General features: G+C 38.8%; 1 protein-coding gene and 1 pseudogene across 6 annotated transcripts in view; one reads left to right on the forward strand and one right to left on the reverse strand.

Moving 5' to 3' along the window:
* Positions 1-20,176, reverse strand: part of RBPJ (recombination signal binding protein for immunoglobulin kappa J region) — a 225,027-nt gene that overhangs the window by 78,023 nt on the left and 126,828 nt on the right. The window lies entirely within an intron of this gene.
* LOC121489098 lies at positions 6,950-14,055 on the forward strand (annotated as a pseudogene).

Raw genomic sequence — 20,176 nt, forward strand, 5'->3', positions numbered from 1 at the left:
AGTGGTTTAGCGCCGCCTTCAGTTCAGGGCCTGATTCTAGAGACTCAGGATCGAGTCCCATGTCGGGTTCCCTGCATGGAGCCTACTTCTCCCTCTGCCTGTGTCTCTGCCTGCCTCTCTCTCTCTCTCTCTCTCTCTCTCTCCCTCTCCCTCATTCCCACCCCGTGTCTCTCATGAATAAATAAAAACTTAAAAAACGATAGAAAGAAGAAAGAAAGAAAGAAAGAAAGAAAGAAAGAAAGAAAGAAAGAAAGAAAGAAAGAAAACCCAAACTCTATGTACATACTTTAAATATGTGAAGTACACAGAAAATTGTCTGGAAGAACGCATCCCAAAATTTTAACAGTGGTTACCTGTGGGGAGGGGAGTGGAACTGGGGCTGATCATAATAATGACATAGGAATATATTCTTGTATTAACTGCGTAACATGTCAACAGGTAACAAGCAGGAAGAGCAGACTCTCGCTCCTGATCTATTTGGCCCGAGCCAGTTCCTACCCCATTTAGCCAATGATACAGAACCTAACCGAATGGCAGTGGCTATAAAGAGCAAAACGCATGCAGCCTATCTTGGCACAGACGTACCTTGGCATTCACAGCTGTAACACACTTGGGTCCAGCTCTAGCAGCATCGAGAAAACAGCCAGTCTCACTAGGCCACTACTCAGGCTTACCTTTCAACTGGCTTTCTGTTTTCTTCCATTAAAGGAATGTTTACAAACACTGGCACTCATGGCTTGTGAATAAACTCATCTGTCGCCAGCAAGAACCACATCCTGACTGGAAAGTCAGAGGGCAGAGTCGGTCCCTGAGTATTCCTGAACAAAATCTCCTGCCTCTGCATTTCCAGAACTCATCTTCCTCTCGTGTAATTTAAATGTTTAAAAGTAAGAAGAGGAAGAAAAAAAATCCTTGCTTAAGTTTTGCTGAAACCCTCAGTCTGGATGAATAATTTCTTCTCCTATACTGCAAGGTTCCTTGTGAAAGGTGTCTGATCGTAGGAGCCTCTGTGTTCTCCTTACGTTATAGGTAAAAGCATCCATAGAGTCCCCACTAAAGCACAAACTACTGAGGACTAAACTGTCTTAACATATCTTTTGTAAAACTTAAGGTGTTCAAAATCCTTGCCTGTACCACGTTTTCAAGAAAGGACTCTGAAAAGCATTTGTGGAAAATATTCCAGTGTATGACACTAGGCGGTTCACAGATATTTTTGACTTCAGAAATAAAAATGTCAATAGGCAACATCAATTCAAAAAAGACTCAATACTGGGATCCCTGGGTGGCGCAGCGGTTTGGCGCCTGCCTTTGGCCCGGGGCGCAATCCTGGAGACCCAGGATCGAATCCCACGTCGGGCTCTCTGCATGGAGCCTGCTTCTCCCTCTGTCTGTCTCTGCCTCTCTGTCTGTCTCTCTGTGACTATCATGAATAAATAAATAAAATCTTTAAAAAAAAAAAAAGACTCAATACTGAGTTTTAAATAAAGTTCCATTTCAATGTATCTGGCAAAACAAAAGCTTTGAATTCGAAGAGAATAACTCTCAAAATCTACACAAAGTATGAAGTATAAAACTTTCCATGGCATTTAAACAGAAGAAAGTTCATCCCTGTTGTAACCTAAAGGAAAAACCTTATCAGGTCTGTATCCCATTCATATCATAAGAGCCTAAATATAATCACAGCTTCTGCATATTCTGATTATTTGATCAATTCCCTATATGTCTTTGCCAAAATATGAAAATACAAATCTCTTTTACCACATTTTATGTATGCTTTCCTTGCGACGTACATTTGGTGGTAAAAACACAATCCTGTCTTCTCATATTTTATATTAACTAAAATTGACAGATGCAAAAATTATTGAAAATGTTAAAACTTGCTGAAAATATTCCTTAATAGTGGTATATGTGATGTCATGCTCTGAAGAATATTGTGAATTTTAAGAGCTAACATTTATTAGTAAACTTCATGTGTAAAAAAGATTGCCTAGTATTATTTCATTTACTTACCACCAGCTCTGTGGGTAGGTATTAATAATTCCATTTTATAAATACAGAAACTGAGGCTTAACAAAGCCAAGTAACTTGTAGAAAGGAACATTTAAGCAGCAGAGCCAAAATTCAAAGCTTAGTCTGAGCCCAAAACTAATACTTACCTGCCACTCATCTTAAGTAATTTTATATATCCAACCAAAACAAAAATAAAATTCTGTTCTTCTACACTGTAGGTTTCTCTGCTGTGAATTACTTCTTAGGCAACTAGAAATAGGGGAATGAGGCTGGTGTGAAAGGAAGTCGTGTTGGCAAATAACATGATGTTTCCTAGCATGTTAATGTTTTGAGGCCACAGGAACAAGCTCCTTCACAATTAGAGGTCAACCCTTAGCAACAGAATATTGAATATTTTAAGGAAAAAAAACCCTGAAAACCTACAAAAGTACTTGTCTTTCTTGTAAGTAGTGGCTGATTTAGTGGCTTGAGGAATTGTTTCTCTTTCAGCTAAATTCACCTATTTGGCAAAGCTGCCTGTGCAGATGAGGAAGCAGAAAAAAAAAAATCCCCCTGTATTCAAACAATGGACGAATGAAGAAGGCTACACATCTTGGAGTAGATTTTTAATTTTAATGAAAATAGGCTCTTACAAGCAATACCCTTCCAGAACCTACATCTAGGAGGCTGGAGCTCAGGAGGGTTCAAGACTCCAAAGATTGAGGATTGCATAATACAAGGTACACAAAAGCTAGTCTTTTGTTTTTTATTAGAATTGCTACTGGTTTGGGTTAGTATCCAAGAGCAGAGTTCCATGGATTTTCAGTAATCTGCCCCATCCCTTTTGCTCCAATAAGCTTTATTACTTACACAGCAGGATTTTGCAGTTGAAGATTTGTCAAAGATATATACAGCATCGTGGCAAAAACTCTTGTATGCAGGAGACGAAACAACTCTTATGAACCTCCTGCATATATGGACGTAATAAAATGGCATGGATAGTTTTTTGTTTGGTTTTGGTTTTTAAAAGCTTTGAGGTGAACGCCAAACCTAAAGACAAAACAATGTGGATTCCTGGGTGGCTCAGCGGTTTAGTGCCTGCCTTCTGCGCAGGGCGTGATCCTGGAGTCTCGAGATCAAGTCCCACATCGGGTTACCTGCATGGAGCCTGCTTCTCCCTCTGCCTGTGTCTCTGCCTCTCTCTCTGTGTGTGTGTGTGTCTCATGAATAAATAAACTTTAAAATAAATAAAGACAAAATAATGAATGTGTGTTAAAACTGCTACCATTAGGACAAAAGTGAAGAAGTAGAGATCCACGCTCCTTTGCATTTACAATTTAAATTACTTTTTGTTGACCCTTAAGCAAGGATCAACAATATCATAAACGATATCCACTCATTGTGATCCCAGGCAAAGGTGCCAAGAAACACACCCACACACACTAAAGCAGCTCTTAGCATATTTTCCTTCTTAACCAGAGAAGCTGATACTATAGAGTAACCCTACTGAGTAATCTATTGCATCAACTAAGGCAGTAGGTTCTATCCAGCATACATCTAACTCCAAATATAAAAACAGAAAGCTCATAGAAAAAGATAAAACACAGTTTGTATAGAAAACAAGCCATGTAAAGATATTTTGAAAGACAGTTGCCCTGAATTAATTGCTATAACATAAAGCATTCTCAAAAAAAAAAAAAACAAAACTGTTTCAAGTGATGCCTGGAGACCTAAGTATGTGGTTAAATGGGTTCTAGTACCAATTCCAACATGCAGAGGGGATTTCCCACACTAATAAGCAATTCTCTGGAGATCAGCAGGATGTCCTACAATTCAGCTCAAATCTAACACTACCCAGAGACAGATTCCCCCAGGTGAACAGTTCAGTTCCACAAGACTGACCCCTTCCCCCAAACATCAGATGCTGGTAGCAAGCCAAGATTATTAAACCCGTGCTTCTGACAGACCAACTATACATTGGAAGCTCCAAGCTTCCTTGAGCTACCTTCTCCTTGAGTTTGATTAATTTGCAGGTGCAGCTCACAGAACTAAGGGAAACATTTTACTTATGAGACTTCCTTTATTATAAAAGGATGTAACTAAGGAACCACCCAATAGAAGAGATGCACAGGACAAGGTATGGGAAAAGGGCAAAGAGTTTCCATGCCCTCCCCAGGACAACATCCTCCCAAGTAAACACCTCAGCCCCAAGTCTCCACCAACCTGGAAGCTCTCTGAACCCTGATCTTCTGGGGTTTGGTGGAGGCTTCATTACACAGTCCTGATTTACTAAACCATCAGCCTTTGGCAACTGGTTCAATTTACAGAGGTGGGGAGGAGGGGAGGACTCAAAGTCACAGGGTTGGCTCATCACAGGATTGGCTCTGTGGGCAATCTGCCCCCATCTTTAGGCACTTTCCCCAAATCATCTCATTAACACAAGAAAGAAACTCTTATCTCCTGAATCATTTAGGAAATCCCAAAGGTTTTAGCAGCCGTGAGCCAAGCACTGTAGGTAAAGACCAAGATATATATAAAAAGACAGTGTGGTCATCTGACTGACCAAATACATATTTCTTATAAATTACAATATCACAATGGTCAAATATATATGTCTTTTCTCATTGATCTAAATATTAGACCTTCGTACTGCCCTACTTCCCTATCTCTATCTGAATCTTAGTATTTGTTTCCCATGTCAGATTACATACTAATCTCTAGAACAGTACTACATTTATTGTTTAAATCAACAGCATTGGGAGAAAAGTTATGCACCTTACTATAATAAAGTAAAAATTCTTTTTTACAAGTAATTATTTAGGTAATCCAAAATTAACGTGTAAAACATATTAACTCCCGAAGAGAGGAAAAAATGAAACAAGACGAAACCAGAGAGACAAACAAGAGACTTTATTCATAAGAAACAAACTGAGGGTTGTGGGAGGGGAGGATGGGGGAATGGGGAATTGGGTGATGGACATTAGGAAGGGCACTTGATGTAATGAGCATGGCTGTTATATAAGACAGATGAATTATGGACCTCTACCTCTGAAACCAATAATACATTATATAATAGAATGTAAATAGAATTTTTAAATGAAAAAAAAAAAAAAGTCAGTGACAGATTCCCAGTAGGAGTAGAAATTCAAAAAACAAAAGAAAAAAGGGGGAAAATGTTAACTCCTGGAAAGTTCTTTTTCTTTACAATTACATTTGGCTCAGGCAAATAAATTTGTTCATTTTCCTTACCTAATTTAGAGGAAAAGTTATTCAAAATAATGTTTCTTACCAAGAGTTGGCCTGCCTACATTTTTTTTTAATCTGTCCCCATGAAAATCCAGAAGCCACACAAGCAAATTAGTACTTTGCATACAACCTCATCTCAGATGCTCACACCCAATATCTATTCTCCACATCAAATGAGAGTGACCTTGTTATTACCATTGTTTAGGCCAAAATCCACAGGGCCATCGCTGACACCCCTCTTTACTTCACATACCATACATAATCTAGGTACACGCTGTCTCTAGGCACACACACACTTTATAAGTGTTATTCCTGCTTGCCAAAATGTTCTTCCCCCATACATACACACCTCAATTCTCCATTTATCCATTTATCCTTTGGCTCAAATGTCACCTTTACATAAGTGAGACTTTACATAAGCACTCCATCTTGTTACAACCTCTTCCTGACATGATACTCCCTATCCCCAACTTTTTCTTCTAAAGCCCTTATCTCGATATTTTACTTTGTCTTTTGTCTCTTTCTCTCACTAAAATGTATTTTAATATGACTTTTTTTTAAGATTTTATTTATTCATGAGAGACACAGAGAGAGGCAGAGACTCAGGGAGAGGGAGAAGCAGGGTCTCCGCAGGGAGCCAGGAACCCGGGCCACACCCTGAGCTGAAGGCAGACGCTCAACAGCTGAGCCACCCAAGCGTCCCGTTAACAACACTTTTTTTAAAAAAAGATTTCATTTATTTAGTTGAGAGAGTATGAGCAAGGGAGAGGGAGAAGCAGATTCCCTGCTGAGCAGAGCTGTCATGGGGCTTAATCTCAGGACTCCAGGATCAAGACCAGAGCCAAAAGCAGACACTTAACCGACAGCCACCCAGGCACCCCAAAGTATGACTTAAGAAACTCGAACTCACTCCCCCAAGCTCCACCGACTAAGCGAGCCAGGTACCCCTTCTCACTAAAATGTAACCTCTATACACTGGCAAAGATTGTTTTGTCTTGTCCACCGGTATAACCTAGTACCTAGAACACAGATGACACCCAAAAATCTTTAAATATGACCCTAGAGCTCATTCTATGTCAGAAGACCCCAACCTGAAAAGAGATATCCCACAATATGAAGGATTGGTAATGGTGCTCTCACTGATTTGTTTCAGAATATCACTAATTACCTACTTCCTTACCTGAACTCTTAGAAAACAGGGAAAGGCCTTAGGATGATTTCCTCAACAAAACAGATATTGGAGAGAATACGAATAATCAAGCACTCTAAATAAATAAATAGCAGAAGGGTACCTCTTTCCTCCTAGTATTCGTTCTTTACCAAGTAAAAAAAATGATTAGCTAATCACATGAGACTATAACAGGACAGTCAAGGAGCACCTGGCTGGCTCAGTTCATAGAGCATATATGCAACTCTAGATCTTGGGGTTCTGCACTTGAATCCCATGTTGGACATAGAGATTACTTAAAAATTAAAGAAGGGGACATGACAAAGATAAGAGAGAGGGGCACCTGGGTGGCTCAAGGTTGAAGGTCTGCCTTTGGCTCAGGTGGTGATCCCAGGACCCCGGGATCCAGTCCCGCATCAGACTCCCCACAGGGGAGCTTCTCCCTCTGCCTATGTATCTGCCTCTCCCTCTGTGTCTCTCATGAATAAATAAAAAAAGAAAAGAAAAGAAAAGAGAAAAGAAAAGAAAAAAAGAAAAAAGAAAAGAAAAGAAAAGAAACGAAATGAAAAAAGAAAAGAAAAGAACCAAGATACTTTTAAAACTATAGGCTTGACCAGGTCGAAAATGGCAGCGGGGGCAGCTGTGTTCCGGCTCTCTGGGCTGCTAGGTCGGTCTGGGGCACAGCTGGGTGGTCCATGTCGAGGGGTGCCCACGGCGAGGAAGGGCAGGAGGGCGAGGAGGGCTCAGCTCGCACGTGGAAGGCCCTCACCTACTTTGTAGCACTCCCTGGCATGGGAGTGAGCATGATGAACAGATTCCTGAAGTTGCATCACAGAGAACACAAAGACCAGAGTTCATCGCCTACCCCCATCTCCACATCAGGTCCAAGCCCCTTCCCTGGGGAGATGGTAATCATACTCTATTCCATAACCCACATGTGAATCCACTTCCAACCAGCTATGAAGATGAATAAAGAGAACTTGGACCACCACCCAGTGAGGACCACAGGACTGGTTTGGACCATGACTCTGCACACAGACCAGCAAAGTATGAGACCTTAAGCTCACCTTCCTTACTTTGATGACCAGTATACTGATCCTCCATCCCTTTTCTTATGGCAGGAGATGGCTTAAACAAATAACTTAGATTGGTCCATGAAAAACAAAAACAAAAAAACTATAGGCTTACATCTATTCAATAACCTCATGCTACATATAAATTTTACCCTGAAATATTAGCAAATGACAGCACAAAGCAATTACAACTAGCAAGATTCTTAAAAAAATTAAGTACTGGGGAGGCCAGGTGGCTCAGGTCCTGATCCCAGGACCCTGGGATTGAGGTTCCAGGTCAGGCTCCCTGCTCAGTGGGAGGCCTGCTTCTCCCTCTCCTCCCACTCATGCTCTCTGTTGCTATCTGTCTCTCTCCCTCAAATAAATAAATAAGATCTTAAAAAAAAAAAAAAAACTAAGTACCCAAACACATACGACATTGCTATGGATTATGATTTTTTTTCTCTCCAATAAGGTTTAAGAGTAGTTATTTTCAACTGAGAACTATGGAAAATTTCCCCGAATTTAACTATGTATGTCTACATGCCTCTTTTGCTGTGGCTTCTTATAAAACAGTATAAAGTAAAAAGCCACCTATTATGGGAAAAGACTTGTTCTTCCTGCCATGGTAGAAACAGCTGAAATATGACTTGAGGAATAACATGAACATAAGCCAAAATGTATTTTCTGTCAGTAAATAACTATATAAACATACACACAAAACAGTGCTGAAAATCATGAAGAATTTTATTAGGAAAAAAGTACATAGCGTGGAAGATTTGCCATATAGTTGGTAGTATAGATGGTTTTACTAACATGCCTCAGTTTACAGCTTTTGCTGACTTCTGAATGAAATGCAAACATTTCTAAGAAAATATGTGAAAATATTCTCAACTGCAAATTCATTCTACACTTAAATATTTAATATTTACATAAAAGGCACTCTTCCAGGTGCAAGTGAGAGAGCATTGAACAAAAACACAAGGTATCTTCAGGAGGAAGCTTCTTTGGCTTCTTTAATAAAAGCATTCTATGGAAAAGCAATGAGAGCATTATCTACTGAGAGTGGCTGCTTTAACCAAAATAAAAGGGAGATTCCTGTAAAAAGCTTACTGAAATCCCATCACACAAAAACTCATTCATTTCATCTTTCATTAGCAAGCAACAAAAATGATGACAGAATGGCACAAAATACTACCAGATGTTATGGATGTGGTCAGTTTCATAAAATAACCAATGTAACTTCATGAGATAAGGAGTAGCCATGAAAATCTGCTATACCACATAGAGGTCTGCTCTTTATCTGGTGGCAAAGAATTTAAAAGGGTTGTGAAACTTGAGTTACTTGTTCTTCTTATACAAAAATGTCCCCAAATTGATTAATTTTCCTGTGAAGACCAGCAGTTTCCTGTAGTATGCTATCTAGAAGTTATTTTTGTAACATTAAAAACACTTAAGGTAAACAATGGCTTGTCGCCTAAGAAAAATCACCTGACTTGTACAAAAATAAAATGAACTTGAATCTAGCCCTCTGAATGACTCTATCACAAGAAATTAACCAAGATTTTAAAAAATAATGGAGTATATTTATATTATGTACATTTTCCCAACTTAAAAATATAGCAAAGTGGTCTTTACAGTGCCACCACTAAAAAATAAAAATGAAGATAAAAAGGGATTCTTCTATTAAAGTATCTTTAAAACCTTACTTGATTTTTAGCACAATACTTTTTAACATTTCAAATTTCTGTACATATTTTGATGTGTCCATTATTAAAGCACAACGGTTCACTGTAATTCCTTAACGCACAATTACATATACCGGGGTACATGTTAGCTTTCTACGGACACAGGTGAGCAAACAGAAGTCTGGAGACTATGATACAGTGCAAAACAGAACAAGCTGCTGCATGTGTCACACAGCTCACAGTTCGCATCGCTGAAGACCCCAAAGACGCACAATCTTTGGCTTCACGGAAACTGACTAAATCCACCACTTCAATTAATCACAGAGACACCAAGCAAAAAAATGTGAAAAGAATCAAGCATAACGATCACCCCTTCAGTAGAAAAACAATAAAGAACCTCAATCCTAAAATGAAACAGTCAATATGGAAAAGACTGTGAGGTTAACAAATTCCTGAATGTCCTCACAGTCAGAGCATTACTGAATGTGGTGTGCCCGCCTCCCCAGAAAACCCCTTTAAAAAAAACCCAAAGAGTGTCATTCTTAGCTTCATCCCCCTTTCCTCTCTGCGTTCCTTCCAATCAGCATCCTTAGTCTACCTTTAAAAAAGCTCCATCACAACCCTATGGCTCCACTCACACTAAATTCACTGCCATTGTTCCTGAAAGAGTTGTCTCCACGTCCTCACCCATGACAAACCATATTACAGCTCCCACCACTTCACGGAAATTGTTCTTGCCAAGGTCTTTGAAGCCCTAAATCTGGTGAACATTTGGATTTATAGCATTTGCCCTCTTTCCAGCATCTGACACAACTGACTAGTTTCCCTCCTTCCCAAAGTATTTTTGTGACACAATGCTGTCTAGGTTTTGTCCCACCTCTTCTTTCATTATTAGTTTTTCCCCACTGGTTACTACACCTCTACCCATTCCTTAAACATTAGTGCTCACCAGCAGTTTGTCCCTGCTTATCTCCAACTCTCCCAGAGAGTTTTGCCCCCTCCCAAGGTTTTAATTACCATCTAACAGCCTTCAGGTATGCCTCTCCAACCCTGACCTCTCTGCTGAGCTCTAGGACCCAAACCTAACACATACATAACTGACCACCAGATGTCTTCATCTAGCGCTCTTAGAAGGACCTCAAACTCAAGACACTCTAAACCAGAACCTTCTCCCCCTAACACTAACTCAACTCCTCTACTATGTCATCTATCTCAGTGCCATTTCATCTCAACAAATGGCGCCACCTCCCTGCCCCTGACAACAAGCACCGGATCTTTTTTTTCCTTCTTGACAAATTTGTAATAGCTCCAAAGCTGAGATCTACCATAACTCTATCCACTCTTACAACTTGCCCAGAACAGTTATATTAAAAAAGTAAAACCCAGCCCTTATCTTTCCAAAAGGCAACCTGCCTCCAAAAGGCAACATATCTCCAAAAACATCACTGGCTGCCTTTCAGATATCATGAAGAAATGACTTCAAAATTAAACATTTCTTGCTATTGAGTAAACATAGCCTACAAATGTAAAGTTCTTAGAATCATATTAGTTGACCGTGGTTTTGAAATTTCAGGAGCATAAGTATACATGTGACTCTCCAATACACGTGTGCATATGTTTTAAAATTTCCAACACAAAGAAAACAGACATATTAACAAGGGGAAGATAATCTTATTAGTAACCAAGTAAAATCTCCATAAAAAACTTTTGAAAAAAGATGTGATTTTATAATTGTAAACCCCTGCATCACTATATTCTCTGAAAATCTTCCTCACACACAATGGAAACCTATCTGTAAGCCTAACAAAAACTCCCAATGCCTCAAAGCACTGATGGACTGGTCATCTGACTAGACAGAAATGAAAATAGCACACTGATGTCAGAGCTGATGAAAGTCAAAAAGTGGAAGGGGGTGGCTAAGGAATCCCTGAAAGGACAGCTGAGGCATTAGTAGCCACTACTGCTTTCTCTAACACAAACAGATTACCTTCCCCAGAAGCGTGGGAACTACACACACTTCCAACTTTTACAAGTTCTCAAATTTACTAAGTCATTTTATCATCTGCATCATATTCTATTACCAGGTGTGATCTTTCAAAAGGTGTGATTAGGAAATCTTCCAACATAAACATGAACCTCAGTAGGCAGTGTTAGGGACCAGTGCTAGGAAAGCCATCTGTTCAATGGAAATAATATTTCTACTTCCCTAGTGATTACAGCTATCCGTAACAACTGTGAAATCCCAAGAGAAGAAATTTTAACTGCCTCAAAACTAATTATTCATATAAACTGGCCAAGAAATTAAATGTTACACAAAGGGCTCTCTAACCCTCTAATATTTTTTGGCTAATTATTCCATTGGTAGTCTACATCTGCTCTGCTAAAATTTGCTTATGAATCAGAGGTAACTCACTGAGAATGCTTTTACATTTAAAAGTGACTACAGATAATAACTACAATTCACAAAAATTGTTACTTATAATGTGCATAAAATCCTCCTGAAAACATGTCCCACACAATAAAGGAACAGATGTTACTGTCAAAGTTTAAACATTATTACTAGGAGGAATGACACTAAATTTAACAAAAAAAAAAGTTAATTTTAACAACACATTTTTTAATAACTTCAATACTCAACAATTTATCAGGAAACATGTTAAGAACTGCTTTTAAAAGTAAAGTGAAAAAAATAAAAGTAAAGTGAATCTATTATGATGATTTAAATATATATATAGTTCAGAGATTTACAAATATATATTCTAAGACTTTCAGAAATACTGGCCATAATCCCACATATACTGCAGTGGGGATTTTTTGGTCATGGATCCTCATTTGTTCCAAATGTCACTTTTCCACCCCCCTTTTTTTTTTTTTAAGAAAAAAAAATTTCCTAGAATTCTTCTGAGAAATTTATCTTCTAGATACTTTGATAGAAAATACCACAGCTTCTTTATTTCTTGCTCAGCTCTAGATGTGATATTTAAGATCTTGGAGTAAAACTACTTTTAATAACCTACAGTTAACTATTTGAACCTGCTCAGTAACTTATTAAAACCATATGCCTTTGAAATATGCACTGTGTCTAAAACTATTGATATGTATATACCAAATAGAAAATACTTAAGTTCCAAACAACCAAACACTTATGGGTTTTAGTGGACTCAGTAAGAATCATTCACAAGAGCTATTATACACAGTAGTTGTTGAGAATAAAAATATTTGATGACAGACACTATGTCCATAAAATATTTTAAAATTACAATTTACCTTTATATACATCCGAATAATACATTTAGAGAAAGAATCATCAAAGCTGTCAAGCAAAATATTCCAAATTCCTTCAGTCATAAGAAAGAGCAGCAGCAGAAATGACTGCTCCAAAGATTACCAGAACAGAAACACTCTCTCAGTTTGTACTATCCTAACTCACCCCCCTCAAAACACATTTACCCTTAGGGATTCACAAATAACAAACACAGAATTCATTTCAACCATGGCTACAATTTGTAAGCAGCCTTTCATTGCTCCATAAAGGCTCATCATTGTAGATGCTCATCAGTTTTTAAGCCACATCCACAGCTGCTGTCTTAGAAAAACAACATTTGCAGCAAAAACTTTAAAATTACATTTATAAAACAGTTTGCATAAAAACAAAATGAAAATTACTCCAGTATAATACAAAGAAGGAATGTATGTAGAGTACCAAAAGTATGAGACTCAAGTCATTCTTCATAGTAATACCTTTTGTTTACTCAGTACAAGAATTATTTTTTAAGTTCTCTAACACATATAGTATCATGTTTAACTTAAACCCTAAAGAGCTACTATTGACACCAAAAAAATAAAATAAAAAAGTGAAGCAGAGATATCACTAAATTAGTAGTGAATAGAATCTGTTTCACAATCTCCAGCCTATGTTCTTTCCACAACCTTTCTTCCAAAATCATAAATTGAAATGCAGAGACAAAAATCCCACATACAACTGGTCTAAAAAAATAAAGTCTACTTTTAAAAATCCCACATAAACCAATTCCCTGCTCAATTTCATCCTCCTGCCTCATATCTTTACTCTAGCTGGACCGAGGGAAGAGGCTCTTCTGGTTAGTGATGAGCACAACCAATCATGTAGACTGATGATTAAAGGTTAATCATGAATTTGGATTTGGGGAGGAGGGTGTAGAGAGGAATGCCTGGTGGCATTATCACATACTAGATGACACAATCATCATAACATGCTCATCACAAGAAATTGGAACCCAGAGACATGAGTGAATTCCCACTCTCCCACTAACTAGCAAGTATATGTAGTTAAACTTCTCTAAAACAGAGCAATACTACCTTCCACACCAGAAAATGGCAAAGGCTAAATATAACCACAGATCTCAAGGCTACTGAACTACATGCAGGTAATAGATTATATTTAAAACATATCAGATGAATCTGCACTAATACTGGGGGCCTATAAAACTTTTTAACATACAGTAGTATAAGCAGGATTTCCAATCAGTGAGAAAAGGACAGGGCATTCAAAAAGTGATGTTGCTGGAACACTTCCCTGGTTCATTCATTCATTCAACAAATACTTACTGAGTACCATCTATTTACCAAGCACTATTTTAGTAGGGCAGAGAAAGACAAAATCAAAAGGCAATACCTATCATGAGAAGTTGTTACATGCAAGTGAGAAAAATAAAATAGGAAGGAGAACAGAATGTATAGGATAAAAAGCGAAAATGTGGTAAAATGAGAAAGTACTAGAAAGGAGACCAAGAAAAAGGTGCTAGCAAGGTGGCAATCCAGGAGTGTGGTATCCTACAAGTGGAAAAAAAAAAAAAAGAAATGGGGCAGCCCGGGTGGCTCAGTGGTTTAGTGCCGCCTTCAGCCCAGAGTGTGATCCTGAGGACCCCGTTTATCAGGTCCTGCATTGAGCTCCCTGCATGGAGCCTGCTTCTCCCTCTGCCTGTGTCTCTGCCTCTCTCTCTCTCTCTCTCTCATAAATAAATAAATAAAATCTTAAAAAAAAAAAAAAAGAAAGAAAAAGAACAAGAAGGGCGTGATCCAAGATACCAAATGCTGATCAAGTCAGATAATATCTGGGAAAAAAAACCTCACCAATACATTCAGCTCTAGAGAGAACTGGTAAATTGAGAGGAGCAGTTTTGTTGGAGTGGTGGAGATAAAAGCCTGGCTGAAGTAGGTTTAGAAGAGCAGAGACAGAAAGAACTCTCCGTAGGAAGTTTGTTGCAAAGGGCAAAAGAAAAAACAGAAAACTAAACGGGAGTGTGGAATCCAGAGAAATAACAGCATGTTTGTATACAGTCAAGGATACTTCAAGAGAAAGCTAAAAATTGAGATCAAAGACAGGGAAGGCTAGTTGGCTACTCCAATGTCCTAGAGTATCTGAGAAGGGATGGGATCCAGTGCACAAGTAGAGGGCTTGCCCTTCCTTAAAGAGGAGTTCTCACAGTTTCTTACAAACTCCAACAGGCATCAGAATCAGCTGCAGGGCTTGCTGAAACAGACTGCTGCTGGACTCCACACCTCCAGGGCTCCAGATACAGGAGGTATGGGGTGGAGTGAAAGAATGTGCACTTCTAACAAGTTCCCAGATTATCCTTTTGCTGCCCATCCAAGGATCTCATTTTAAGAACCACAATCTATACAACAGAAGACAGAAATAACTGAGTATATGAAAACAATACATTTGGTTACACATTAAGAAAAAATAAGGTCAGAGTCTACATCACATAACACACAGCAAAATACAACCAACAAACCAACCAACCAAAACCCTCCCCAGAGGGTTAAAGGGATAAATCATTTTTTAAATTGTACAAGAACATTTATAAGAAAAGCACAAGAATGCCTGTATAAACTCAGGCATGAAGATGACAAGCAAAACACAAAGCCAAAGGAAAAATTACAAATTTGACTACATAAAAATTTTAAACTCAATAACAAAACTGAATGACAAATGAAACACTAGGAGAAAATATAAGTTAACAAAAAGTATCATCTGGAAAATAAAGTTATTTTATACAAAATCAGAAAAAGACATTTCATCAGAAAAATATAAATCGAACTTTTTTTTTTAATTACTTATTTATTTATGATAGTCACAGAGAGAGAGAGAGAGAGAGGCAGAGACATAGGCAGAGGGAGAAGCAGGCCCCATGCACCGGGAGCCCGATGTGGGATTCGATCCTGGGTCTCCAGGATCGTGCCCTGGGCCAAAGGCAGGCGCCAAACCGCTGCGCCACCCAGGGATTCCCTCAAATCGAACTTTGAATGTAATTCTAGTATATACATTTATTTTTAAAGTAGTCTAACAAAAAGTAAATCTAATACTTCCTTTAAAGTAATAATCTAATAAAATCGTCTTTTCCTTAAAGCCTTTATTAGATAGAGGGCAGCCCGGGGTGGCCCAGCAGTTTAGCCCTGCCTTCAGCCCAGGGTGTGATCCCAGAGACCCGGGATCAAGTCCCATGTCAGGCTCCCTGCATGGAGCCTGCTTCTTCCTCTGCCTGTGTCTGTGTCTCTCATGAATAAATAAATAAAATCTTAAAAAAAAAAAAGCCTTTATTAGAATTCTCTGGGACTGCCTGCCACCTAAAAAAGCTTGGAAGCTTTCAGGTAGAGATAAACAAAAGCTCTATCAGCACAGGGAAGGGCAATGAATGGCAGAGTCAGAAGTAAAGCAGTGTGAACTTGAGTTAAATTACTAAATACCTGACCCCCAGACTTCTTATGTACAAAATGGAGATACCATCTCCCTCAATGTAGTTGAGGACTCGGTAGATACTCAACAAAATGTCAATTCCCTAAAACCCCTTAATATGTTTGCTAAACTATTGACAGTTAATAAAAGGATGTGTCAGCAATCCCACTAAAAATTTTTTTAAAAAGTTGAAGACTATACTCCTAATTGTTCACAGAAGCTAATTTCCTGGCGGAAGACTACAGTGGCTGACTTTCCAAGATATATTTAAGTAACTGTTGAATTTTTTATGTATCTTTTTCCAACAGAAAAAATAATCTAAGTGTTTGCAGATGATATTAATTAACCCTTAAGAAAAACTTCAAAAAAAAAAAAAAAGAAAGAAAAATTCCATCAACATAGTCACTTGCCTGAAACAATTAGAAAAACAAGCTAGAAACGGAAAAAAAAAAATCAACCACACATCTAAGCTACCATGTTAATTTAAATTCTAAAGTAGTTTAAGATATTTAATTTATTAACTGGCAACTTTCAGGAGTTACATCCTTGGAAACTGGGTTTCAGTGAATGATATGCTACTAAATCCTAAATGTAAAAAGATTTCCCCTATATTGTGGGGGGAGGCCAGGATGAAAAATGACTTGTTTACCAATAATTAGAAAATAATCTTGGAACACTACAGCTACTAAATTTGTTTTTTTACAATTACAATAGGGAAGTGGCCACTCCCACTATTTCTATCCATTGAATCAAATGACGACACTCCTTATAATAAGCTGTAAGCAAATTACTAGAACTATCACTACTATCTGTGGAATGCTGAAAGGATTTAATTCACTTCCTTGACATTTGGTTAAGCACAGATGACAGATATGACACATTTAATGAATTCCATAGTCAAGAGAATAATACTGTCTTGACATACGCACTAGAAAAATCCCTGTATAAAAACTCTCAGATTCATAAATGAGTCCATCTTCCAGTGTAAAATTTCAGGTTGTGGCCTCCCTTCTTCCCTATAGGACAGTCTTTTTTCTAAATCTCTTTTTGTGTCCTTCCATTTTCTCTAACAGAGGCTCCAGAAACAACCAGCTCCAATTTGGTGCAAGTGGCAGAACTCAAGATGCTCCGGAGGCTAGAGGCAGAGCCTCGGGCAAGCCAGGGGTAACCGAACCCAGGAGTTCTGCAGCAAGGATGACTAAAGCAGGTAGAGTGGGTGAGAAGTGTGCACTAAGAACAAATGTGTTCTAAAAGAGGCCACTCTCTTTTAGAGGTCAGTCAAAAATATAAGATAGAGAACACAAGCAGCATCAAAACAGGAAAACAGCCAAGGAGGAAAGAAGAGGCAGGCGTGGGGCTGACGGTTTATTAAGCAACACTGGCAGCAGCCCTCCAGCCTAACTTGGGGCGGAGAGATTTGTATTCTTGGTGTAAGTCCACACTAAGGGGAAAAAAGGGGGGGAAAAAGACAAAGCAAATTCCATGTAACATTAAAAAGGAGTGGAGGGGGGATCCCTGGGTGGCCCAGCGGTTTGGTGCCTGCCTTTGGCCCAGGGCGCGATCCTGGAGACCCGGAATCGAATCCCACGTCGGGATCCCAGTGCATGGAGCCTGCTTCTCCCTCTGCCTATGTCTCTGCCTCTCTCTCTCTCTCACTGTGTGCCTATCATAAAAAATAAAAAAAAATAAAATAAAATAAAATAAGTCCAATTTATCAAAAAAAAAAAAAAAAAAAGGAGTGGAGGGACGCCTGGACAGCTCAGTGGTTGAGCACCGCTGGCTTAGGTTATGATCTCTGGGTCCCAGGATAGAGACCTGCATCAGGCTCCCCGCAGAGACCCTGCTTCTCCCTCTGCCTGTGTCTCTGCCTCTTTCTGTGTCTCTCTCATGAATAAGTATATAAAATCTTTAAAAAAAAAAGGGGGGGGGCAGTGGAGTGGTATAAATAGAACAAAAGACCAGCATAAGTCTCTCCCCAAAAAGCAAACTAGCACTAGCTCAATCACTGAAGGTATCTCAGCCACTAGCCAACTAGAAATCAGTCCATCTGTGCCTTTGCTTAAATAGTTACTTTAGAACACATGATTAGCAAGATCTTTTCCAACTCTGAAGTTTACTGAATCTAATGGAGTTAATAATCTGTAACACTGGTCACACAGGATGTAGTTACACACTAGTTACATGCTATGGTATGTTACAAGGAGAATACAATATACCACATATAAATAACACAGAATCACAGCCTAGCATCCCTACAAACTATACTTCATTGCCTTTCATTAAGTCCAGTAAGAAACAAAGTCCCACAGTCTCCTCCTTTAACCATAAAAACCATAGCCTAAAGTCTAACCACTAGGCTTCACTGTCTATACATTTGGAGATGGGGAATTTGGTTACTTGTGCAGTTTCACTGAGCCTCCCTTCAGCTTTTCTACAGGACATTTGTAATGGCATTACGCTTTTTCTATTTTCCAATACTCTGAGTTTTCTATCTACTGTGTGTTTCATATTCCACTTCAAAAACTGTGGTGCAGAAATGGCAGAAAGACCATATAGTCTAGGAGGTCAGTTTCTCCATAAGTTCTTAGAAAAACTAATCTATGCTGAATATCAGACTATCACTTAGACTAAGTGCCACCTAGTGGCAAGTGTTATATATTATTAAATCCTTGAATTCAAGTCCTGTTCATCCAGCAAGTAACTTTCTGGTTGGTAACAGTTGTGCCATAATCATGCAAAGTAAGTAAAATACTGATCCTGTCCTTACAGAGGTCGCTGACAAATTAGACTTAGAAAGGGAGAAATACTCAATACAGATATATTTATGTAACTGCAGAAAGATGTTAAATGTCACAAAAGTACGCAAAAATTTACAGAAATAGGCAAATTAAGTATTCGGCATTTGTTCAAAAGCTAAAAAAAACCCAAAACACTGTTGTGTAGGTTCTCTTGTACCTGCGCACCTCACTCACACTTTCCCATTTCTAATTACTTCATCCAGCTTTCAATCGTTTGGTTCCCCCACACACACCTTTTCCTCCTACCTTTCCCTGCTCCCCTATCTTATCCTTTAAATTCTACACCAGATAAGGGGAAAAGAAGGACCTACTACTCCCAGAACTAAGGCATTTTATATCTCGTATCTCATTTAACCCTCACACCAATCCCACAAAGTATTGTTTTCTCTCATTTTTCAGACAAAGGCAAGACAGATTAAGTGAAATGCTCATAGCCGCAGCTCTATAGCGCACTGATTCCAAAGCTCTCCTTTATCATCCTATCTCAAAAAGGGCTCCTCTGTTCTTTCCATTCCTAGGCCTGCGACCATGAGCATCAGATTTAGATTATATTTCTCTTACAGACTCCATCTATCTCAACCTATTTTACACTGATAACACTCTGTCTCACCCCTTTAACAGGGGCCAATGCCTTCCTACCCCAAACCTTGGTTGATATGCAAATCCTTAACTTAGCATTCAAGGTCCTCCAAGAAGCTCCAACCACTTTTCCAAGTTTATTTCCTAACACCCCCTTACCAACTCTCGCCTTTTCTATGAACTCTCTTCCAATTAAAAATAACCATTCACACCTTTGTGTTCCCACCAACATAATACATGTTACAACACTTATACTCTCCCTCATTATAACTATCTGTGCACTTTCCACTAAATCATTAGCTTCACCAGACTAGTCATCTTTATAGGTCATGGTCTTGGGGTCAAGAGATTGAGCCCCATGTGAGCTCCCGTTCAGCAGGAAATCTGCTGGAGATTCTCTCCCTCTAGGGTCCCTCTGCACGACCGCCCCCCCCCTCATGCGCATGCACACACACTCCCTCTTTCTCTCAAATAATCTTAAAAATAAAAAACAGGGGTGCCTGGGTGGCTCAGCAGTTGAGTGTCTGCCTTTGGCCCAGGGCATGACCCTGGGGTCCCGGAATCAAGTCCCACATCGGGCTCCCTCCGTGGAGCCTGCTTCTCCCTCTGCCTACGTCTCTGCCTCTCTCTCTCTCTCTCTCTCTCTCTCATGAATAAATAAAATCTTTAAAACAAAACAAAAATAAATTGGCCAACCTCTTTAAAAAAAATAGATAAAAAATTAAATTAAAAAAATAAAAAACAAACAGAACACTAAGGCATGTTAGCAAAATAAGGCAAGCTCTTAGTGGGTCTGCAGGTTTGCAATAAGTGAATACCCTTCTTCCAATTATGCAAACCAGCCTAAAGCTAGTATATTCTGTCTGCAGCAAAACTAGTTCCAAAATAAAATTTTCATAATAATAAACATTTGTTCTATACTTTATAAGGCAACTAAT

This window comes from Vulpes lagopus, chromosome 4, assembly GCF_018345385.1.
Source record: "Vulpes lagopus strain Blue_001 chromosome 4, ASM1834538v1, whole genome shotgun sequence".
In the NCBI taxonomy this organism is placed as follows: Eukaryota; Metazoa; Chordata; class Mammalia; order Carnivora; family Canidae; genus Vulpes; species Vulpes lagopus.